At 40.3% G+C, this 26313-nt stretch overlaps 1 protein-coding gene across 10 annotated transcripts in view; it reads left to right on the top strand.

The window, feature by feature from the left end:
• The window catches only part of LOC139609892 (beta-1,3-galactosyltransferase 1-like), a 116912-nt gene that overhangs the window by 82475 nt on the left and 8124 nt on the right, over nt 1-26313 (top strand). Inside the window, exon 3 of one of the 10 annotated variants that reach the window (XM_071464933.1) lies at nt 18185-18300. The exons of the other annotated variants lie outside the window; for them this stretch is intronic. The gene's annotated coding sequence lies outside the window, so the exon portion shown is untranslated. The remainder of the gene's footprint in view (nt 1-18184; nt 18301-26313) is intronic. 10 annotated transcript variants of the gene reach the window in all.

Here is a 26313-nt window from a genome sequence, read left to right on the forward strand (position 1 = left end):
GATATTAGACAATGGTAAAATTCAAAATGTATTTGTACTTTATTTGTACAGTATATGGGAAACTTTGTTTATGTCTGTCATGTCACATACTCTTGGGATACACACCATGACAATGCTATAACCCTGCCATCATTTATTTTAAATTAGGGCTGCAATAATAGGCTAATTATTTTCATTAGTGATAAATATAGCGATTATTTTCTTGACTAATGATTGTTCTATTTCACCATTAGTCCAAATAGTTCAATAGTTTGGCATTTTAACTTCCAGTAATCGTTCCAGCTCTAATTAAATTTAAATAGATGAGTAATTAACCCGCTATTTCCATTAGGCACCTTGTGGAAATGAATAAACCTTTAACTGAGGAGCTGATCAGAGTTCGATTCATTTCTGTTGAAACTTTGGTTGTGACAGCCCCAAACATCACCGTTACTGTTGCTGCTGTGAGAAGCCCAGTTTTTGCATTTACTCACTTTTCCATCCTGCTGAAGGTCAGTCATGAAAATAACTAGTTTCTTACCAAAACAATGTTTCCTCATGACCTCACTGTGATCAAGGAGCTCTTATGTCTCTGCCTGACCTTCGCTGCCTACTTCTGGAACATCAGTGGTTTCTGTCTGTGAATTCTTCATTCTGTATGTTGTATTTATTGTTATTTGTCATTTGGAACAGAACTGCAGTGAGGAGTCCAAGGCAAATTTCTCACTGGGACATTAACGTTCTGTCATGTTGTTATCTCTTCTAAAGTAATTTTCCTCCCTCTGCTAAAAGGACTGAAGTAGCGTCACTCTAAGAATTTATAGCCAGTGAGGACTGATTTCATTTGAAAAACACAGACCTTGAACATCTCTCAAATAAAAGACCTTCTTGGCTTGTGAGTAATTAAAACATACTCACAGCTTAAATCAGTTTTTGCACGATCAGGTTAAGTAAATCCTGGTTACCTAACAACTTGGTGATGGAGGAAAATATCTGGCACTACAGGCTCTACTTTAACAGTCCAAAGCACAGGGTGCAAACGCATTTAGTGCGTGTCCATATCACTTTTGCTATTTTAACAGCAGAAAAAGCAGTTGCTGCACCAGGTGCATGGTTCAAAAGGATTGTAATGAGTCTCTTAATTAATCATGGGAGTGTTTTGGGTGTAACATACAATAAACCAAACAGAGTGCCATCTCCCATTCCCTCTAAAAGCCAGACACACCCTTCAAATAACATTGAAAAACTGCACCACAGACTTAAGACCAGGTTGTTGTTGGTCAGTTGTGAAACTGCGTTCCACTGCCTCATGATAGGAATGCATCAACAGTGCACCTGACCACACTTCATTTTAAGACCAACACACCCATGGGCGCACAGATGAACACCCAGTGCGTTTGCTATTTAAACAATGTGGGCGCTTTGCGTAGCTTTGCCCTGGGTGAATGAGGGATAGGCCTTAAAGCTCAAAGGTGAAAAACACTCTTTCCTTAGTGTCGTCACCATGTTAAACACTGAGGACCAAACATTAAACTCTCCACATCACTCACCCTGAAGCTCTACTCAAAAGATTCACTTTCAAATCGTGACTGTTGACACATTGATTAGCAGCTGCAGTTACACACAGTTTGAGCTGAATTTAGCTCCACAGCTGCGTGATATTTTTTTATTCTGGTTATTATAATTATAATTATTACCACAGACAATAAGACCATAAGCTTTCCTACTCACCTGAGCTGAATGATGAAGTAGCATCTCTGTAGCACTCTTTTAAAATCCAAGTGAGGTTATTTTTTGTACATGTATTCTGACAGTATATTATATAGGTTTCCCATTCTTGACTGTTTCTTAAGCCTCGTGAATGAATAAACTCCTAGACCACTTTTCTTTCCCCCTGAAATGTGTCTGTTTGTGGTGCAGGTGGAGCGCTACCATTAGTTTGCACTTCTTTACAAATCCCACACACACTAAGGTCACAGTGAGCCAGTCAAAGTAAAACCCAGCTCAAGGTGTTCATCTTATTTCAGATAATTTGGTTTAGCTCCGGTAGAGTCAAGCTGCGGATGCTCTTCTTTTCAGACCAATACTGTCACTTTTTATTTGAACCAAGGAAAAACTCTCACCTGGTGCTGCAACACAAGTGACAGCAACAGAAACAAGCCGAGCAGCATTGACTGTACAGCCTTGTCCGACTGCCCACGTTTCACCGCACTCATCCTCAGGCCCTTCGACAGAAGCTTGTGAAAAGGTTCAATTTCATTTGGATAAGAGTCACTGACATGAATTTCCCTCATGCTGCAAAATGAAAAAAAGTTTCAGCTTGAGCAAAAGATTTTGTGGCTCCCGGTGCTTTATAAATCTGAAAGAAAGGAAAGAGATGGCATGGGAATGAAAAGAACTGTAGTTCTTACTGAGCTCTGAGATCAGTTGGAGGCTGAACTGGTGCATCCACAAGTCGGTGCAGCTGGCTCACAGCTGATCTGTTTGTATTGTTGGTAGATTGGCAGTTTTGGGTGAATCAACATGGACTGGTCCTGCGCTCAAATTTGGGATAATGACACAACATGGGAATTTACTTTGCTTTCTATCTAAACAGACCTTGTGGTGAAAAAAATGCTTCATTTTGCTACTATCTCAGAAACTACAATATCCAACTTCCTTTTGTTTTCAGAACAGTGGCATGCACCTGTCCCTTTCATCTCCTGCCAAGCAGCAACCTCCGAGGCTAACAAATGAAGCTAACACTGAAGTGTCATAAACTGCACTTCTTCAAATGACCACTTGAGGCTGGCTCTAAAAGTGAGTCAATCCCCATGTTAAAACTTTACAGGAGAAATAAACATGTTTACAGCCTTTTGTCCTCTGTAGCTTTTATTTGAATTTTATTAAGGATTAAAATTCTGCATAATTGAGGGAGTGTTGCTTTGAGTGACAGACATCTGAGCACCCATATAGGGATTAGCCAGGAGTTAGGCAGAGTCAGGCACTGCCAAGTTCCTCCTCCGACAATAATCTAATATTTAACTTATTGCTGGCATGTTTGTAAGACCTGCTTTCTGCTTGTATTCTCCCTTTCTTTGCCTTTTTCACCATTTGTGGCTCCATCGACCCATTTCCCACATGGGGATCATTAAAATTTCATCTTATCTTAAATCTGAAAGCGAAGAAGAGGAAAGCAAGCAAGACAACAGAGCTGAGAAGTGGTTGTGGATATCACAAGTGTTAATCACAGCCCGCATCTCGTCCTGTGGTCCCCGCGTGCGCCATCTGACACGGCAAGCGAGCTTAAGCCGGTCTTCATTCCAAATGAAACGTGGCCAACATGAAAGAGGCCAAGATGAGAGAAACATGGACCTGTCAGTGAAAGATGTGTTGACCCCTGTTTGCTGGGCTTAAAAAAAAAACAAAAAAACAACCTTATCCCTTCTGTTGTTGATGTGTGTCTCAAATCAGCAACAAAAAAAAGACTCAAATCATTCCTTAAATTTAATTTTCAGTAACTTGTGTCAGTGCTGCACATTGACATGCCCTTTGTTGCTGTTTATTTTTATTTCTTGCCATTAATATGAAACGGCTACATCCAGGACATAACATATGCAAATGCAAACTCGGTTTTTATTGTGACACCTACAAGAGGTAATTACTGATGGTGAAGGTCAAAGAGAAAATGTAGGTGGAATTATGTTAACAAGCTTTTATGAAGAGTTCAAATCGAAAACAAAGAGTGGTGATAAACTGTACTTAGCTAAAAGTCCAAAGTACGGCAGTTCAAATGTAATCGGAGAAAAGGTTACTGCATTACATCTTTAAAAGGGGAAGAGGAAGGGTAAAAAAATAGGGTGGTAACAATAATACATGATGAATTTATTATTATCTTCAGGTGAGAAAAGCAACCAATTAAGTCCAGTCTGACACTTTGCAGCCTCTGACTATAACTGATAATTACACATACACTCAATTAGCCGTTTATTAGAATAGAATAGAATACACTGTCTTTATTGTCATTGCAACATACACTATTGTACAGCAACGAGGTGAGGTTTCGCAACTCTTAAGATGCTCTTGGAATAAGACCATGAGAAAGGTAGAAAAAAAAAGTATAAGAAAGTATTCAACTGGAACTGTAAAATAAGTTAACAAAAATAAAGTCTAAAAATTATAAATTAAAAAATTACAAAAAAAAAAAAAAAAATACAGTGCAGCATCAGATAAGAGTAAAAGTAACACGGTGCAAATAACTGTACAATCGTTTGTATAGCTGTGCAAATTAGGCGCTTGACTGTGCAGTGTTGAGATGAAGCGTCCTACAGAATAAATGCTATTTATATAGCAGCATTCGGCGACAGCATTATATGTATGGATAATGTACAAAGTTTCTGGCGGTGTTGGTATTAGGCTGGGTGTTTTTTGGCCTGGTTCAGAGCAGCCACAGCTCAGTCTTGTAGTGCGGGAACGCAGGGCTTTGTAACGTCTGTCTGATGGAAGCAGTTCAAAGAGGGACACCTAGCTAAAATAGTCTAATCTAATCAATCTAATGCTATTAATTGTTGAAGAAAGTTTTTGACTCAAATGTGTGGTAGCCTCTGTTATTTAGCCTGATGTCATTGATATAAATGGGACAGAACAATAGAAACACAGTGACACTGCTGCAGGTGTTCATGGACTTTACGTACAATATTAAGCTCCATAAATCAAACAGCTGCTGCTTCGTAGAGAATTAACAGCAGAATAAAGCAGAGATGTATAAACAATGTAAATTCCACAGTGGCTGCAGCTGACACACAGAAAAAACGCTACATTAATAGGCAACACAGTAGTTGATGTATAGTGTTGCACACACCTGTCTGAGCGTCACTCTGCGTCTTGTGCTCTAAATCCAGCTTCTCTGCAAGCTCACAGTCACAGTTGAAGGATCCACCGTCAGCATTTCAGTGTTTAGCCAGACCCAGCGTGCACCTGTCGGTCATGCAGCATGACAGATGTGTTTGATTTGGGACGCCGGGCGGTGCATCCAGGAGCAGCAGCTTCTTCTTCTCTGCTGCAGCCGCAGATTTGACTCTTTTCATCTGTTGCATTGTCACACAGTTCATTTATAACTTTACCATGTGACTTTTGTTTTTACTCGACAGTGATTTCGACTTTAAAAGTAGCAAAGTAAAATGCTTAGGTTAGGAAATACTTAACCTAAGCACTTACTTATAAGTAAAGTTACTGATTTTTAAAAATACTCCAAAAAGTACAGTTACACAAAAAAAAGAAATCTCCTGCACTTATTGAATAGATGTAGTATTTAGTACTTGGACCAAGGTCTCCTGCTGCACTAAAGCTTTAGTGATGTCGCTTTGGATAAAAGTTTGTACCAAATGTATTGTAATGTATTAGTGACAACACTTTACAGCATATTCCCCTGGCCAAGAATGTAATTTAATAAATCATACAGATAAAGAATGTGAATGAATTGTTGTTCTTTTCTCATTTTGAAGGCCTCACTCAATACAATACAATAGTTCACTGTGTCGTTCTGTTATGCCACTATCCTCCGTAGCAGTGGAAACCAAGGTCTTATAGATAATGATGTAGGGAAAAGCATAACTTGGAGAGAACTGCCAAAATCCAGTTCCAGGCCTGACACGCAGCAGTGGGTAGGTAAGAACATGTGACAAACAGGTTTAAGTGACCAAATGTAGTACTCACACATATGTTGGGACTATAGTTTAGCCTTATTTTGGTAAGAGTATTGTGCCCACGTGATACCCAGGAATATATTTGTCCTGTAGGCACAGGCATTCGCAGAAATTGACGTATCACTACTCTGATTCCCGTGCTGTTACCGTACTGCTCATCATTTTCTCCTCGGGACACACATCAAGCTTTCAAGAAATACCTCTATCTGAGACACATGAATCTCCTGATGGACGTCTTCTCTGCAGCTCACAAGAATTCCCGCCACAAATGCAACTTCACACATCCAGAGGTGATGAAATCAAATTCACATAACATTACAAATATGGTTGATATTTACTGTAGAAGCTCAATCTGCCTTTAAATGTCACAGTGACACCAGATGCTAACACCACCTATGCACATGATGCTGCAGGCTGACTGTGTCGGAAGCAAATGTCCCCCTGCACATTTGCTTGCACTGCTGTGTGGAAATCATTTGTACAGGGATGTAAAATAACAAGATTGTTCATGTTCCATGTAAACATCATATCACAATTTGATCGAAATGTCCTCACAAAAGGTATAATGATAAAGGATGATGTGATTCTTGTTTTTTTTAAGCTAGTTTGCTCTCGGAGTGAAAAAACAGTCAAAAACAGCCGAGAGCTGAGCACTGGATCACAGTGGTGAGAGTGAGAGAACCACAGAGAAAAAAGCAGTCAGTGAGCAGCGCTGATTGGCTGCATATTAAACAGGCTTGTTTTGCGTATATTTCAGTTATATCGTGGGGGTGAAACTTTAAACTGCTGCCATCATTTTATCACGTTTTGTTTTGTTGGAACTGAGGATGAAGAGAGTCTGTCCAGTCCAGACCTTCCTGCCATGCTCACACTGACAGCCTACATGGAAATGGTGAAAAAAAAAACAAACTCTATGACAATATACAAAATATTATAGGAAACCTTTAAATGGAAAACTGAAGTACACTGTTTTAATGCAGAGTAATCAGCTTTCAAAAATAATAATAAATAATTATTATTTTAATACATATATACAGTATGTATATTGCAAAGGTTACATGAATTCCTGTACAACCAAGGAAACAAACGCATCCGATGGCATTTATAAAATAAAGAATATTTATTATGAAATAGTGTGTTCCATCATAACAGCCCTGATTATTCACTATAACTATGAAATAAACAATAAAGGTTCTATAAGCCTTCCGATTGGATGAAAAAGCTGACAATAACGTGTGGTCAAAGATTATATGATACCGCTCTATCTGGGGCCTAACTTTGCTCTGAAAACCTCAAGGATAAGGGGGAAACATGGGAAAAAGGGTGTGGACTCAGGCAAGACTCCATATTCTGTTCGTTAAGCACAAAATATCTTGTGGGGCAATGAAGATAACATTTGAACATTGACATAAAAAAAAATATATTGTCAGTATTGTAAGTCAGAAGCCTGGATGTTTATTAAATTATATGGGGGTATGAATAATAACTAATGTTTCATGTTAAACCCTGAATATGATTAAAAGCAGGTAAAGTCATCATAGGGACATTGGGGTGGATGTAAAGGTAAACGGGTGTAGCTGACGTGTTTTTGATGACACAGACCAGAAGTCAGCCCAGAGGCACCAAAATGTCTAAGAGCAGCCCTGTCAATGTTGTTATCAATCCTTAACATCACGCCATCAAAATTAAATACCTAATCTTATGGCATCTGATAAAACTATGTGGGTACCAAAACTCTGGGATGCTAGAAACAATAACTACGCATGAAAAACAACACGTGGCATTTGGAAAATTGAAGACATAGTGTAGACAAAGGCATAAGACCTCAGAAATCCCTGCACATCAATACAGATTAAACTGTACCAAACAACGAATGAAAAGAATGTTTTGTTACTAGTCAAGTTGAGCTGTAAATAAATTCTTAACACACACAAAAGACTACAAATAAATCTTCAGCGCTCATATTAGAAGTAAACTATCATTGTGAAGTGAACAGTATCTTCAGTTCAGATCCAAAGTAATAAGTCACCATGTCTGCGCAGAGTTATTATTGCTTTGATTCGTGAAAGTGTTTTTATCAGCTTAATCGTTTTTTTCCTAGGTAATTCACACTCTTGTCTTTACTCCTCAGCCCTGTGCGCGTGTGTGTATGTTCGCCACTCATATAGTAAATGGTATAGCCGAGTGAATTACACCCACAGAGGCTCCCTCCCTTGTGAGAGCTGATACTGTCCATACAAGACGTTATTGGATTACATGTGCTGGGAGATATTGAATGTCTGCTGCTGCTGCTCACTTTCTCATCAGATTCAAACGAATGGCTTATGTGGTTTCACTCTGCAGTTTATACTTTAATACACAGATTCCATGATTCTCTCATTCAAGATGTTTCTTTAGATCTTATCTGAATAATTAATACTATGATATCTTGTTATAGCAGTTAATAATGTTTTTCTCTCTGTCTCACTCATGGTGTTACATAAATGTGGGCATAACCTCTCTGCAGTGGGAAGATAACTCAAAGTAGCTCATCACCTGATACAGCGGATGCATGGCCCATAAACTCTTCGCTGGCACTAAAACAACAAGGAGGGTGTGATACAAATGTGCACTGTGGGAGCGTTGACTTTAAACAAATAGCAGGTCCTTAACTCCCAGCTGTAAAAGCTGACAGTCAACACATATACAGTCCGCCACCCCTGCAACGCGGCCGCATGAATCATGGCAGTAATACAATACAGTGCTCAGCCACCTTCAACCGAAGAAGATATCACTTTGCAAGCAGTCACGTTTATAGTTTCACGATTTACATTTACTGTTATGTTCAGTTACGTTCAATGTCAAATTTATTGTGTGTAGTTGAAAAGATCAGCACTTTCTGTTACTTTTTTTTCTCTTGGAATTGCGCCAACACAGTTTGTATTCACTCTGCATCAGTCAGGTAATAGAAAGAGATTTTACCAAGATTTCCAGAACTTTTCTGTTCGTACTCAGACGCTATCAGAGTACAACATCAAAGCTTTGTGCTCTTGTGAAATGCAAACATTTTGTTGTTTAGAATGAGCTTTGAATAAATATGCGTAAAGGGCATCATAAATTATAAAGAATTTAACCTGTCCTGGTTCGCGGTTGGACAGAGAAGATGGTATCATCAGCATAAAAACAGAAACTGCAGTCTTCCATTGGAATTTTTTTTTTCTTTTTTCTATTTATAATTATTGCTGTTATTGTTGACATTATCATACCTTCTCATTTTCATCATTCATTATCCCATTCAATACATAATATACCATACCCTATGCCCTTTTCTCAAGGGCAGTTCAACACCAATAAAAGGTAAAACAAATATGATTTATCAATATAAATACCAGGGGGTCAATATTAATCCTTGTGGAACACCTTTATCAACCATTGATAAAGTTTATAGTTTAGTTTATTATAGTAGTTTGTCCAAGTTAAGACTACTGCACAGTAAATAGTGCTACTTATTTATTCATGCATTGCTTTTAAAATATTAGTCTGTCATGCTTAGCACAGGAAACATATAAGAGAGGTAAAACAATGTTAACAGTGCAGTATAATTTAAATATAGTTATTGTTCAACATGTGTGGGAAATCTTGCTTTTGCTTTCAGATACTCCACATATGTCTGTATGGCTGTTAGCTTAGCAAAAAGACAGGAAGCAGGGGGAAACAGTTCTTGGCAAACAGCAATGTATATGATAAGTTTTGGATTTATAGGAGATTTACAAGAGTTATGTTATACTAAGCTAAGCTAACCAGCGGCAGACTGTAGTTTCCTATTTAGCATACAGACATGAGAGTTGTATCCTCTCATCTAGCAAGCAAACACGTGTATTTCCCAAGATATTCAACTGTTCCTTTAACATTTGTCTGGTCAAATTATGCAGTAGTTCCATGTTCATTACCACACAGCTTTCATTTAGACATAAAATAAAAAGACAGTCAAGTTCAGCTCTCCTTTTGATGAAGAATCCATCAAGCTTGAAAATAGAGCACACGTTCCCTGTTCACAACGTTTACGATTCTCTAATTCTTCCCTTAACGAAATGAAATTACAAAGAGCACTGTAGCAAATAGCAATTTGCCTAATTAAACTGATGGAAAGATAATCTGTAAACTCTTAACAGTGACTATGGGCGTTTTTAATTAGTGATTTAATGAAAGCTACAATGCAGGTCTGGTTATATTGGATGGTAACAAATGAAGCCCCGCAGTATTAAGTGTCAGTCTCGCTTGTCTTTATGGTTGGAGGTGCAGGGTTCAGAAAAGACAGGATTAAAAGAAAACATTAGATCATAGAGGATTGTTAGGTGTCTCAAATGTCATCACATTTTTCGGGACAGTGACAGATGATTTGATATACTCAGTCTGCATAATGTGTGTGCAGCAGCCCCTGTTGTATCCCTTCACCATGTTTAAACTTGTACCCCAGGCCTTCCTTTGAAGAAATAGATTTCAGGTAAACTGTGCAGCCCACAAGATGTACATTTGCAGTTTTGAGCATATGCTCCCAAAAGATATTTTTTTAGCATTTCCTTCCAGTTTAATATCAGTCAAGAAAGAAAAATCGACCTGTTTATTCAGAGTCCACCTTTGTACTTGTTGATTTCATGTCACTCCTTTTATTTCATTGATATTTATTCTCAAGGACTGTTTCTGGAAAGTTTTTTACATTTTGTCAGTGCCAGTACATTTTTTTTTTTTTTTTTTTTAAAGACATCTCAAACAAAGCAGAGGCCTGTCTGGCCCTCTTATGTTTTTTGCTTTGGAAACAAATCCTAGCCGACTATTTATTTCATCAAAAACTGAGCAGAAAAAATCAATCAGATGAAGTGGCTTGTTGATACCGGACCGGCCGAGTTTAACGTTCACGCTGCTTCAGTGTGGTTGTTGTTATGCAACCAAGATGCTCTGATCCTGATGGCCCTTAGACATTCTTCTTTCAAGGACAGAAACAGAAAACTGGATTTGTGGCAAGAGGGGAGGGGGGTCATTGAAGGGCCATGTAGCAATCAGGTAGAGAGTTTGTAGGAGACAGGGAGAGAAATGTTGCAGCCGTTTGTGCCACTGCCCACAATCCTCCCCCGCCTCCTGCCTCCTGACCTGAGCAGGGAGAACGGTCACAACAAGTTCATTTATAACTTAATTGACACTTTCTACAAAGTACTCATTAAACTAATCTTTTCCATAGTGTCGAGTGGGTGGAGAGTTTGTTGTCAAGGTAACTGTTTTTTACTCAGGCTAAAAGACTGATGGTGATGTGTATGAAAAGTGTTGAGCAAAGATTGAAAGAGAAGCTTCATTTAAATGGATGTGGATGTGGGTGTCAGTGCAGCGAGGAGAGGAAAATCAGTCTCTGTCCTCGCTCTTTGCGGACTGTGTGACTCCAGCCTTCCTCATCTTCACAACGAGATAAAGGTGCTGCAGAGAAAAGCACACTGACCTGACAATTATACAGATTCAGAACTTGAGGATGCTGGGAAACAGAATAGTTTCAAAGAGATGGCTGTGGACTCTTTATCTGACTCACTGTTCTTTTATGACAGTTTTTTTGATTATGATCTTTTACAGAAAAAGCGAACTTTCAGTAACTTTCAAATTTCTGCGTAGATTTGTCTCCATTATAGTGAAATACAAGGTTTCTTTAAGAACACGTCAGTTCTTATGCACAAGATCAACGTGTCAAACTCATGAAATATAACATTTATAAGTATAACAAAGACAAGAAAGGATGAATAAATTGAGGAACGAACTAGCGAAAGCTCACTGTGTTTTGATTCAACAGCACAGCAGTTTATTGTGGTGTAAAAAAACACTGAACTGTGCTGACTGATGAAGTGCAGTTGAGCAGCCCCCACTGATCATACTGAAGTGGTCAATGTTGAACTTTACAACTGTAACTGTGCTTAAATGTTGCTTAGTTGCTTAGTAACATTATTGCCAACACAACATAGTTAGTCATTTTTGATCAGCCTCAACATTAAAACAGGGTTTAATGTTGTAGCTGATTAATGTACAAAGAAAGAGTGAACATATTTACAATAGTTTGCAAGCAGATAACTTTGTATTGCATGGTAATATTCAGCTTTTTTTTTTAAGGTCCTATCTTTTACACTTTGTTTGAAGTGTTGATATCAATCAGAAGACATATTTGTGGTTTTAATACCATCTCAGGGTAATTTTTCTTCTCCTCTCTCTGGCTGCTTTCTGGAGCTCTAGTAACAACAGTTTAATGAGTTAATTAGAAGAGATGATCTGAGCCTCTCTTCTGATTGGCTGACTGTTTTCTGAGTGTTTTTCTATAGCAGATTTCAAGTAAACACTCAAAGAAACCAAATCCTGCAAAGTTTGATGGTGGGTCCAGGCGGGCTGGGTTTGGGGCATGGCTGGAAGGAGTGACTGTTTTGCTGTGACATCACAAAGTTACAGAAGTCCTGACAGCTTGTTTTGAGGCTCAGTTTCTGAACAAAGGCTGTATGCATTTCGCTGTGGACTGAGCACTCTGATACTTTCACAGTATTAATATAGAACCTAGACCTGCTTTATAATCAAAAAAGAAATGGAAATCTCACTTTAAATAATATGGGACCTTTAAATATTAGCAATACTTCCTTTGGCAAAGAGTACAATCTGCACACTGTTCGTTAAAAGAATTAACCCAACCTTCTTAACCAAAGAACAAAGTTATGCTTTAAGATGCCCTGTGAATTTTCTTGCAAACAAAGAAAAGTTATGTTAGAGAGAGGGGGATGACACGCAGGAAAGAGTTGGGCCGGTTGGGAGTCGAACGAGTGACTGCCTGCTAAGAGCATCTTGCGTTCACAGGGTACACGCCCCAACCACTCGGCTATCAGAAAATATTTAAAATCCAACATAATCCATCTTAATGCCATGTAGTAGTCTTCCTCACTGCCTTTGCAGGTGCGTTGCTACATGTTTTTGGGTGTCAGCTTGCAGAGACTGTAGCAAACTTTAACAAACAGATATGGTTGGATGCCATGATGGATGCTGCTGCTGGAGGCTCAGAGGAGTTACTGCAGAGAGCTGGCTGGTGTGAGGAATGACAAATGAGTTGTGGATTATGCCGTTCTGAGTTTTCTGGTCAAATGAGAGCAGTAGTGCGCACTCTGCTCCCCTGTGGATCACAAATGATTAGACATTAACTGTACCATATAACAAGAAGAGAGACATGGTCTAATCAGAGATGCAGTGAGAAGTAGTTTTGTCATTGTGCGCCTCCAGTGAAGCTGTGAACTGGGTTCTTTTTTTTCTTTTTTTTCTGTTAAAGACTAAACCCAAGTGATTTCTACAAGGAGCTGGATGATCCTGCTTTGATGGAGGCCATTTTGCAGTTGGTCAAGGACAGGCTAGAAGAAAAGAAGGGAAGAAAGGAAGAAGAGGTGTCAAGGGAAGAAGTTAAAAAAAATAACCAGGCTGGCTGAGTCAGAGCAGCAAATGAAAAGACAGATGAAGTTGGAAGGTTGTGCACTATTTGTATATACTGAGGGCTCTGACAGTCAGAGATATGTTTGTTGATTTGCTGTTGAATGTGCAGTGATTTAAGTACATTATAATATATCTGATTAGGTTCAAGCTGTGCTTCTTAGAACTTATTTTCTGTGCATCTGCATCACTGCCTCATCCCTTCTTGCCTGTTGATGTGTTAGAAAAAAGAACAAATTGTATATTGTAACATTTATACACTTCTCTTACAAATATACATTACACACACACACACACACACACACACACACACACACACACACACAATTTTGACAGGGGGGGTGTCATCTCAGGGGCCAGCGCAGATCGATCCGTCCCAGAGGAGAGCCGGCCCATCCAGCAGCTAATCACACAGATGGATCTCCCGTCTGACAGCCGTCATAAGCAGTGAGACTGCTACTGGATCACTTCCTGTCATCACTGACACACTCCAACATTAAGAGAGACGCACACACACACACACACACACACACACACACACACACACACACACACACAGAGACCTTCCTGTTAGGAACTGTGTGACTATTTTTGTATTTATTCTTTTTGGCTGTTAGGAAATAAGGTGTACATGCAGAGGACATCAGCCCCGTTTCTGTGTCAGGGCGACATCGTCCTCATCCGAATCAACAGAAACCTGTCCAATGTGTACGGTTTGAGAAACACAGCAGATTTTTTTGTGTTTCTCAATTTTGAATGACTGTTGGTTTCCTTAGTTTGTCTTTAGTTTTTTCTTTATTCCACAGTTAGTTTTGGTATTGCTACATAGCCAACTCTCCAGCAGTGGAAAGCAACACCAATTTTAACTCTTGTTTCCATTATTTTTCTACTTCTACTGAAATTAGCATGCTAACCAGCTAGCCCCAGCCCATATCAGCCCGTCTTGTCACTTTCTGGCAGCAAGTCACAGACGGCGCAATTCTGCACCACCATCACTGAGTCCATTCTCACCTCCTCCATCACCACCTGGTACACTGCTGCACAAGAGCAGACTGCAGCGTATCATTCGCTCTGCTGAGAAGGTGATTGGCTGAAATGTGCCATCCACCAGGACCTGTACACCTCAAGGGCCCTGAGGTGAGCAGGAAGGATTGTGGCCGACCCCTCCCATCCCAGAAACAAACTTTTTGAGTCATTCCCCCGTGGCAGGAGGCTGCAGTCCATCAGGACCAAAACCCCACACCATAAGAACGTAAGAACAGCTTTTTCCTGACTGCAGTTGGCCTCATTATCAAGGCCAGAGACCTCCACTGTCCCTTACTGCCTCCCTCCAACTGACTCCTTTCTTGGATTACTTGCACATTTCTTACATATTCTTGTTTTTCATATAGAAACTATTGCACATTGTACAAATTCATATGATATTTATATTTTTTATAATGTTTCTTTTATGTTGTGTTTTTATTCTAAATATTTTATTGTAAAAAAAAAAATCTCTTTGTGTAAGCTGTTTGACATGCAGTACTTAATACACACACACAGAAATAAATAAATAAATAATTGTAGAAATAAATAAATGTAGAAATACATAAACAAATAAATACATGTAAAAAATACAGAAATAGCATTTTTACTTATTTCATTTTTTAGTCCTTCATAGTACTTGCTTTACAAATTTGAATGAATCTAATTTAAAAAAGTGCAACAAGGGTTTAAAGTTAATAATGTTGTGCTTTTTAAAAAAAAATAATATACAGGATTCAACTCCCTCCCCATGCCAATAATTTTTGTATGGTCCCTTAAAACGCCTGTAAAGACTAACTGACTAAATTCACTTTTAAACCGCTTCACTGCACGTTTCCTTAATCCTAATTAGGGAAACACTTTAAAGGGGTGTTAAATCATCGGATGGGTGTTTTATTTAGAAGGTTTGGAACTTGAAGCCTCAGCATTTGGCAAAATAATCGTCGAGTCACTGGTATTGATTAGGAGCCCTATTAAACACACTGCAGATGTATTATGGTCATTTTGTGCTAAGGGACAGTACAAACTTAACTTAGGAGGTTTACTGTTGCCTCATTACTCTGCCTCCCTTCTTCCCTTCTTCTCAGTTTTTTGCCTTCTTCCCTTTCTCTCTCTGTCTTGACTCCCTCCTCCCTCCGTTTTCTCTCTTTATCTTTGTTTCCCCTCTCTCTGCATAACACTGGCTCCTCCGTCAAAGCTTGGCCTGGAGGTGAAGCTGTTTGAAAAGCTCTCATTAAGGTGGCGTTCAGAGATACTGACACCCAGCTGGAGTTAACCATCCGCCAGTATCCACAACAGTTAACCTTGTCCGATTCTCCACGGAAGAATTTAAATATTCATCAGACCTAAAGAAAGAGAGAAAAGAAATCTTCCTGCTACTTCAACACAAGCTTAGTTTAAGGTTAATACCACTCATCCAGCCAATGCTGGTGTGTTTGCCAGAGGTTAGAAGTTCAGAAGATTGCAGACTGCTCTGTGTGTATGTGTGTGTGTGTGTGTGTGTGTGTATATGCTGATAGGGTATATGTGTGTTGTGTAAGCCAAACTGCCTCTGACAGGCTGACAGAACAATGAAAACTAGAGTGTGTATTTCTGTCAGGGTTTAGGTCAAAGCCAAACACCATTAAAAGTATCCACATCCACTCTGCCCTCTGATGCTCACTCCTTATCCATCTCACCCACACACACGCACACACATACATAAATATATATATAAACAGATAACACATAAACAGAAAAATTCTCACCTCTGAAGCCAAAGCTTGGCAGTTCTGAGAGGTGGGATCATTTATTTACCGGGGGCACACTGAGCAGTGTGGCCTCTGACCAGACCTCATGCTGGCTGGAGATAGCAGCCTCACCTCCAAGGGGCCCGAGGCAGCTGCAGGCAGCCAGACTGCAGGTTATCACACCATCTACACACACCTCAGACCAGCTAAAGGCCCTGCTGTGATTTCTGCCGGATAGCGAAGTTTGTGCATGTGTGTCAGTCAGCGTGTGCGTTTGTGTGTCTGCGGGGAGAGAGGAGTGTGTTTCTATTAATATTTATCCGCTCCCTGTTACATCCACTGGCTGCCATTCATCTGAATTATTATTTATTTTTAGAATCTCACCACATAAGATGTAGATGAAGTGACAACGTTGTGTTTAACAGCAGCCAGATTTATAGTCATTGTAAGTGGTTGCCAACTATTTGTGAGCAGTACATTAGATAAGCAGCAAAAATTAACGGCATTTTATTAAAGGTTAAAAGCAAAGTATGTGTTTCTGATGTCTTGCAAATGAAAAGACATTAGAAATACAACCAAGCAGTAAAATCTTCATATAATATTATAATAATTTTTATCTCTCCCACTACATCATATATAAATACAAATGAATGATCCGATCACCTGTGAAGAATTTCTATGCCTCCGTGTTGCGACAGTCAGAGCCAGAGGTTTTATGTTTTCCAGGTTGTCTGTGAAAATGAAGTGATGACATTTTATATGCAAATGGTCAAAGGTCACTGTGACATCATAATGTGCTGCAGAAACATCTGAAGAAGAGGATATTGTGACCAGATTTCCTGCAACGTGGCTGGTTGGCAGAGGCGAGCAACGCGTGTTTTTGCGATTCCCTTCTCCAAAGAAATGATCGGCCGATCGCGCCGCATCAACGTCAGGAGAACGTCAGTTAAAGTTTCATGCATATCATATGAATATTTCAATAATTCTGAGTCAGCAGCAGAAAGACGCTGGTGAAGACATCAGGCCGGACAGTGAGCTGTGGCCTCAGGTCTGTTACCACCTCGTAGCTGCAGGTTGTCAACGTTCATTAGGCTGCCACTAAAAACTTTCTGCCTCATCAAGAGGCTTTTTCACTCTTAGCTTGTTTTAGCTGGACAAACTGAACTTTTATTATTAGATTAGATTATTAGATTCAGATCTGATAAGATGCAACCAAATCCCAGCCCTATATTTGGTTCATTCTATCACAACGGTTACAGTGCAAACATCAGCATTGCCACGGTAACTGTAGTCTGTTGTGCAGAGGAGTATTTGTCTAAAACTCTGAAACGGGCTCAGTTACATAAGAGGTCAAGCATCAGATCATTAGATGCATGGTCAGTTCTTATTCGTGCTGGAGGTATTGAACAGTGTGTGTGTGTGTTTTGTAGGTTTCAGTTTTGATTCTCGTCATGAGCAAATGACTTTATGCTGCGGTGTCCTCAGTGAGCAGCCCCTCCCAAACCCACTCACTCATGTAGCTGAATGTCAAACTGTACAGATGATCAAAACTCTGCAGACTTCACCTCTGGAGACACTGCACTCTAGCAATGTGTGTGTGTGTGTGTTTGTGTGTGTGTTTGTGTGTTTGTGTTCCCAGCTCCCCCCAGCAGGAGGAGTGTTATTTACCGGAAGGAATGCTGAAGCTGCATGTCCTCATCCTGTGCTGCCATCAGCAGTGGCAGGGGTGTGTGTGTGTGTGTGTGTGTGTGTGTGTGTGTGTGTGTGTGTGTGTGTGTGTGTGTGTGTGTGTGTGGGTGTGGTGGACAGACTAAGAGACAAGGTAATTACTACAGGACCATTTCATCTCTCAGGTTCAACAGAGCAACTAACAGGAGCTCTGTCAGCTCATGGCAGAGACACCAAGCACGTGAGTGTTTGTGTGTGAGTTTGTGCATGTGTGTGTATGGGCACCTGTGTTTGCACATAAGCCTAAAAAATAATGACAACTTTTTTTTTTTTTTTTTGGTTTTTTTAACGAGGAAAGGTAGTGGAGAACATCTGCATGTAAGCACATTAGATAAAAACCTGCGGGTGTGTGTGTGTGTCTGTGTGTGTGTGTGTGTGTGTGTGTGTCTGCCTCTGCATCGTGTGGGTCCCCTCCAACCCCAGCATCACTGTTGCCTGGAGCTATGTGTGTTATCTAGACAGGTGCAGTTGTCTGCGCCCTGCTATATAATGGGATGCGTTCAGGCTGTTCCATGCTGTACCTGTCTGCCAGCGCTGAGATGGTGTTCATGATAACTCCTCGCCCCCTGACAGAGGCTGCAGCTCCACGGCACAGAGCGGGGAGACTGCCACTGGGCAGCAGCTCGGCACACATGTTGGACCAGTGTGAATCTTCAGTCTCCATCAGCCGCTTCCAGATGTTTTCCTAGGTAAATGAGTTAATGTGAATGTGTTCTGTAAAAATGTCTGAAGTTTGGAAGTTAATTAGCAGGCTTGTATTAGAGCTCAGCTTGGGAGGTTTTCTGCAGAAAATTGTCTCGAGTATGTTTTGTGTGTGTGTGTGTGTGTATGTGTGCGTGTGTGTGAGCAGATGTGTGTCTGTGCTAATTGACACCCATAGTGAAGCAGTCTCTCTGGTGAGCATATGGCCTTTTAATGTCGCAGCCTCATCGCAATCTGTCACCTGCTGAGAACAGGGTGCTGCGGTGTCGGGGGGGGGGGGGGCACCATGTGAGGCCGTGGGAGATTTGTGTGGCAAACAGTATTTCACTACCTGTTTATACACTTTGCTGTAGCTGTTTGTCGAAGTTGTGTATTTTGTGTTTGCGTCAATAACTGGATGATCTCAGGTGGTGGCAGCAAGGCGGCCAGAGATAAGGTGTCACCAGCAGACAGTGATGTAGTGGTCGGCGGTGAGGTAGCCAGCTGTGAGTTGGCCCGGCCACCGGCAGCAAGCAGAGCGTTTATCCGTAGAGTCACAACAGCGAGGGGTCAAAAACACAACAGGTCACATGACTCATGTAGCTTTGAAGAGTTCCAAGTGGATGATTCAGATCCAGTTTTCCACAGGAAAACACTTAAATGACTTATACAACCTCCATGTCAGCTTCTCCTAAATCAATGACTGACATTTGAAATATTAAATATTTTTATTATGCAAGGATTAATCATGGAAGAGTCAACATTCCCATAGTTACTCCATCTTCTGTGATAGCTGGTAAAACATCTTGTTATAACCTTTCAGATGCCAGTATTAATATAGAGCCGTCCATTAAATTTAATGAAGTTGTGCACTAATATAAATATATAAATATATAAAAGGCTCTGATTACTTAAGAGTTGAACAAGTGATTAAAATATTATTGAAATCACAATACGGCAAAGGGCAATATCCAAATCACAGGAGCTGCTGCTTTCTGATGAAGGTAAAATGAGTCACAACAGAAGCATGAAGCATTGTGGTGTCAGAGAGACTTGGCCATAAAAATTAAATTCTCCCGACGTAAGGGAACATGCTTGTTTTGTACAAGACCCAACAAAAATCACATCATCATCATTTTTATATTTTTTTCAGTGGAATCGATATGATCGCAATATGATATATATTTTACATACTGTTCAGTCCTAGTATACTGATGTTTATATACTTCACTGTAAGAAGTAGCTATACTGGGTAAAATGCTAATCATTAAAGGTCCTTTCTGGTGTTTTGTTTGAAGTGTTGATATCCATAAGAAGATTTATTGTAGTTTTAAGAACCAAGAACCACCTCATTGTAGTTTTGCATCTCCTCTCTCAGGCTTCTTTCTGGAGCTCTAGTAACAACAGGTCAATCAGAAGAGAGGCTTTGAACTTCTCCTCTGATTTGCTGACTGTTTTCTGAATGATAAAAAGAAATATAGCAGATTTCAGGTAAACACTCAGAGAAACCAAATCCTGCATGGTTGGATGGTGGGTCCAGGTTGGCAGGGATTGGAGCATGGCTGAGAGCAGTGACTGCTTTGTTGCTTTGCTTTGTTGTGACATCACAAAGTCCGTTTTAAGGCTCAGTTTCTGAAAACAGGCTGTGTGCATTTCTCTGTCGACTGAGGCTTTGATACTTTCACAGTATTAATATAGAACCTAGACCTGCTTTATAATCAAAAATGACATCAGTAACTTAATTATGTCATCAAAGCATATAAATATATTAGTTAGTTACGCTGCATTTAAGCTCAGCAATGCAATGCATGATGAATACATGGGGGAGCACTACCACTCTGAGATAGTCACTGTTGAATGTGACAAAAGACATGTTATGAAATGTAACGGTAGGGACGTGGTAACTGTCAAAAAAACATCTCTGAAAGCTGACGACAACTAAAAAACAAACACAAACATATATGTTCCTGATGTTGATGTTAAAAAAAAGACTACACAGCACAGCCTATGCTGTAGGTATGTTCAGTGAATACCTTTAAGTACACTACAACTCCAGCTCATTTTTGGGAAATAATGCTCAAATCATGGTTCATTATCCTCAAAGGGGAGGCAAGGGACTTGTGATCAATGTTATTAACTAAGTGCTGAAATCACCCCGTTGTGTTCGGAATGGAACATCACTTATCTCAGTTCTTGTCTTATTCATCATGAGCTGAAGGGCCACTCTTTTTAACTGGCTGTTGCCGCAGTTTTGGAGTAAAACACTTCATGTGAATAACGGGATTGGCATGCAATTCATATCACTAAGTGCCTGGTAGATTGGACAATTTTTGTTTCCATAGAAACTGCGGCCATATGAACAGAGGAGCATGATGGGAGAAAGGTGATCTCTCAGAATGCTAATGGTGGTGTTGATTTGAATGTTTCAGCTCTCTAAAGGCTCAGGTAGAGCTGCCTGTCTGTCTTTCACTTGCCGTTACCTTTTCCAGGTCTACTGTGTGTGTCTGTGTTGAGATTTTGATGGAAGTCTTTGACCGCGGGATATTTCGCTCACACAGCATTATTGAAGTCCGATGCATTGTTTTGCTGATGGACGTAGCAAAAGGAAAATAAAATTACAGAGAAGCACCCTGAGAGACCTTTTAGACCCAGATCAATAGCAGAGAAGTTACAGGCTCATCACAGTATTACAGCTGCTGCTGCTGCTGTTAGTGGTGAAGATGCTTGTGGACACTTTCACAGGTTTAAGGTCAGTGTTCAAGTGAAAGAGAGAGCACAGAAAGAATAGGGGGGGTTGTAGGGAAGGGCTTGAAAGGTTGCTGCTACATGGTGTGTCTACACTGCCGCTGCAGGCTATGCTGTATTGATCGCCCTCTCAGTTTTATTCTTCAGTCTTACACAAAGGTTCCTCTGCATCTGCTGAGACACATGATTTACAGCTGTGGTCGGCAACTGGCGGCCTGCGGACCAAAACTGGCTCACCAGATATATTATATATCTTACAGCATCAAACTGACAGTCTCACATTAAGCTGTAGCTAATGTCGAAATAGAGAATCTCCTCCCACCTGAAGATGCTTATGATACTTTTATCCACATTGAGAGTGAATGACAGACACAACCATGTCACATCAGGAGCAGCGCACAGCGCCCGGTTCTACAATAGCTCTCCGTCATAGCAGTAACAGTTACCCACAGAATCACTTCCTCTTTAGCGATTTTGTCTACAAAATAAAAGTGTAATTCTATAGATCCAAAGAGCTTTTAGCTTTTATTATGAAAAGGTTTAACAGGAAGTTCCAAAAATTCTGTCGCTTGCTTGATAGACCTCTGAAATAGTGGACATATGATGTGATATAAAAAAAATAACACCAGTTCAATGAATTAGTCAAACATATATATGTGACTGTGGCCACACAATAAAATAAATTTAAGTTGCATTTTTATCAATCAGTTTCTTAAAGTTTGCCTTTGATTATGTTCTGGCCCAACATGTAAGGAGTTAGGAAACAATTTGCCTGAAGCCAAACTCACTTGCCGACCCCTGATTTACAGGCGCAGGCACGTCTGAATATTTACACTAAGATTTACACTAAATGTGTGACCTTAAACCACGACGGTTAAGATAATGAGCAGATTGATTTTCCTTGTTTGCACAAATGAAATTCCGCCGTCAGGTATAGAAATCATGACTGAAGTGAAATGTAAGCTGAACAGAGTGAGTGAGCTCTGTGTTCATATTCCACATGACCCAGGCTTTGTCCCCACTAAACAATCTGCGTCCATACGAACACACCTGAAAACACACACATACATGACCATTCAGGTCCACTGTGCAAGCCGGTGTAAACAGGAAGCAGATTGTCTACTCTGCATGTCAGTAGTTGCACAAAATACTACGAAGGAGGAACAGCAAAGACAGTTGTAGCGTTAAAATGCAGGATTTAACTGCACACCAGCTGCTAGCAAAGACAACAAGGCCTGTACCACTTGTAATTTGTTATCTATGTTGCTGTCACCACTGGTAGACGAGGCTGATAAGACCCAATCAGGGGGCGACCGTGGGTGTCTATGTCATCGTTTCCAAAGGTATTTGCCGGCTATGGAACTAAAACTAAAATGCAGTAAAAGTGATGCATTTTAAAATCAAAACATATTAGTGTGGAGGCAGCCTCAGATGTAGGGCTGGGCATTTAACCGACATTTAGAGTGTGCCTCAAAAAATAGAGACTGATAAGCGCCAAAGTAATTAATCATTAATCGTAATGGAGGTAAAAGTTTGAAACAATATGGTATCGATTTGAAGTCATTTCACCCAGCCCTACTCAGCAGATCTTTTTCCATAAGGCACCACAGACCAGCTGGAGTGGTAAACATGAGAATGCTACACCGTATGCTAATATCGTCTTGGATCGTCATGGGTATTGAAATTCAATAAAAGTTTTTAAAATAACTTCTCCTCACTACCACTTACCGATGTGCTCATTCAGCTTTAGAGTTTTATCCTTTTAATACTTTTTTTTTTTTTTTTTTTATGTTGGTTGTAGTTGATTTGTGTTGATAAAATCCAGGGGGACTGATGGATTTGCTTTCTTGCAAGTGGAAAATGACCTGCTGTGAAAAGCAGCCCAAGGCATGGATATCATTTTAAACGCACTAATATTATTTTTCTTGCTTAGCTGTTTCCTGTGAAACTGTTTTGTGGTTGGTTTCAAATCTTCAGTCGGTTGTGTTATCGCTCTAACACCCATGCGTGCACTGGAGGTGGTCCACCTGAATTAAAATAAATGGACTATTATATTAGATCACTAGACCCTTGTTATGACTTTGGACATACACTTCGTTTTGCTTTGCAGTCCATGGAACCATGATTATTTTTTATGATGTGTTTTTGGTTTTTTTAATCACCACAATAACCAAAAACAAGGCAGTTTATTTAACACACAGTGGCAATTTAAAGTGCTTCAGGAATTGCGTAACATAAGATTTTCACATGGTCAGATTTGGACATCAGGGAGGTTTGTCCAAGTCTGTGTAGCAAAATGACAAAATGCGAGTTACACATCTTATGTGTTGACCCAGGGAGCAGACAGCAGACTGTAATTGTTGTAAGGTTCATATGGAGAGAGCATGTCTGAAATCTAATTAGCCCTGTAAAGTGATTTATCGAGCAGCAGCAGTATCTTCAAATCTTTGTCATCACTCTCTGACTTAGTGATGCAGAGACCTGAGATTGGCTGTTCATATTTCATTTAGTTGGAGAGGACTCCGGCAGGAGCATTTTGAATACGTTGTAGGTAGAGAAGAGATTTCTTTAGCAGATCTGAGTCAAGACTGTCATCATAGATCAGCCTGATGAGGATGATGAAGATGAATGCATAGGTCATGAGTCCTCTTACTCAATATTTTGATGCTGTAACTGATTTGATATAACACAAGAGTTAAAATAATGACTGTATTTAATACTGCCATTCAAAAAGAATGTTACCGAGTGCTTTACAAATTAAAAACAAGTCTTTAACACCATTTAATAAAATCCAGTTAATAAATGTATAGTGAATAAAATAAACTAAAAAATCAAACGCAATAAAATAAAATCAAGAACAGTTCTGTTTATTTAAACAGAACGGGACCCCAGTCATCCACTGAAACAGAAATGTAGATCTGCATGCTATGTTAATTAATGCTGTTGTTTTGGAAGAAGCAGCAGCATGTATAGATTGAATTGAAGGGGGCCAAGTATAGATCCTTGTGGTACTCCACAGGTCATACTGAACATCTTGACAGTAATGGAGAGAAAACTGAGAAACAACTATACCTGTCTTGCATGTAGGTCCTGTAGGGTGTGGTCAGCGGTCACATATAACATTACTTTAATAGAAATTTAGTCAGTGTTTATTCGAATATCATTTAGGACTTTTATGAAACTTTCATAAGTACTTTTGGTGCAGTAATTAAAAGCAAAGGGGAAGAAACCTGATTGGATAGGTGCTTATTTATTGCTGTTTATAAGGCGTTTGGAAAGATTCCTGATTGCAGAGTTTGCTTTTTGTATTTCAGTATAAAATCAGGAGGTAGAGATTTGCGAGTTGGGCCTTTGAGTTGAAGTGACAGGCTTGTATCCAGGCAACTATATGTACAACTAGGCGTGTGATCACGAGTTCAACTACATCCGTGGGGAGACTCGTGATACAGATTGTGGATCATGACATACCTAAAAAGGTTGTGAAATTACCTTTTCTTTACGTCAGGTTCATAGTACCGGCCAGTCCGTGAAATTCCTACCATGCTCTTGAGCAAGGCACTAACCACTGAATCATTCCACTGCAGATGCTCAGTGTCTGAAAACGGTGCTTGTGCTGAGCAGCCAAGCAGCTCTCAGGTGTGTGAGCGTACGAGCACGTGAGGCAGTCTGCTGCTGAAGAGCTGAGAGTGTGTGCTCAGCAAAACTGTGCCCTGGATAATGTAAAAGTTTAAAAAAGCGAACACTGCCTTGCCCCAGGTGCCTGGGCTCTCTTGTGAGAGAGAGACAGACGATACATTTCATCACTGTTATAAAACTCTGACCTCTACAGCCGGATCTGTGAAGGTTATTACCACCTCTCTTATATCAATCCTAAACTGTTTTTACCTTTACCTGCCTCCAGCAGCACCTTAACAGGAACGTTCTGCCTTGTTTCTGCGGTTTTCAAGCATTTGTCCTCAGCAGCTGGTATCACATTATGTTAAATTTTGCCTGCCTCGATAGTATAACCATAATTCCAGTTTCTTCTCAGAGCATCGTCCCCACTTACCCCGATCTAGCACCGAGCTTGAATATTGCATAACAGTAATATCACCTGGTCGGACAGTGAAATGTATTACCTGCATGAATCAAGTTGTCATTTCCAATTTATGAGGCGGCTGAGCTTTCAGAGCGCAGGTCTGGCCGGTGTGGGGAGCCGGCTGAAGCTGTTTGCCAGGTTTCTCATTTAAGTCCGTGACAAAACAAAAACGAACCCAGCGCACCTGAGCTCGTCTGGTTTCTCACATTTCTCGAGAAAAGACTGACTGTGTAATGATGACATGCAGCTGTGTCTCCGCACCACATCTCTTTGTCTTTTTCCTGCTCACCCATCCACCGGCACAGCAGTCTTTGTGCATAAATATCAGCTTGATCTAACCTACGGGACGCGCCAGATGGGTGGGAGTCGCAGCTCGCCACAAATGAAGTATTGTTCTCAAGTTCAGGAAACTAAACTGGCTTTAAACAAGTTTTAACTTTCAGAATCATGGTGTCCTTCGAGGCAAGCTTGAGCGAATTAAAACAAACATTGAGAATTTTCTGCAAGCACTGCTTGGCCGCGGACTGATATGCCCCGGCACAGTTTGGGCTCAAGTCAGCACTGGAGTGGGGATGGAGCATCAGGCTTCTGTAAAGCCGCCAAATCTGTTGGCGGCTATTGATATCCCATTTCCTCTGTCAGTCCTAAGCTGCTTTGCATTCAGAGGTTTTGCACTAAGCCCAGAGTGTCCAGCCTGTGGCCTGTAATACTGACTATACGGCTGGGCTGCTCCTCTACAATCATTCAGTCTTTTATTATCCAGGAAACAAAAGCATAGCTGGTGCCTCACTGGGAGCCGTCTAGCCCTGACATGTCAATTGTGCTCCTTTGTTATAAGGTGGGATGCGAACCAATTTGGCCATTGCAGTTTAATTCCACACACATTAATTCCCCTTTAGAAGCCGACATAATGGGTTTTAGACTTGGCAGAAGATTGAGGATCAAAAGGATCAAACACTGAACAGAAAACAGTTTTTTTTTTTTTTTTTGCTGCTGACAATTATAAACCTCCTGTTGAGCTTATCACATATTCAACAGCAAGAGCTTAAGATAAGGTGTGGAGTTCTGGACGAGGGAAAGTGCACGTCAGCATCAGCAAGAAGGGTTTTGGCTCCAGTGTTTGATATGTTTATGTTTATATGTTGAAATGTCTGTTCAGAACCTGGCATGCAGTTGAAATGCTAAAAAAAAAATTTGC

The sequence above is a fragment of the Trachinotus anak genome, unplaced genomic scaffold (assembly GCF_046630095.1).
Source record: "Trachinotus anak isolate AG129_WGS33_773 ecotype Australia unplaced genomic scaffold, CSIRO_AGI_Tana_v1 ptg000026l, whole genome shotgun sequence".
NCBI lineage: Eukaryota > Metazoa > Chordata > Actinopteri > Carangiformes > Carangidae > Trachinotus > Trachinotus anak.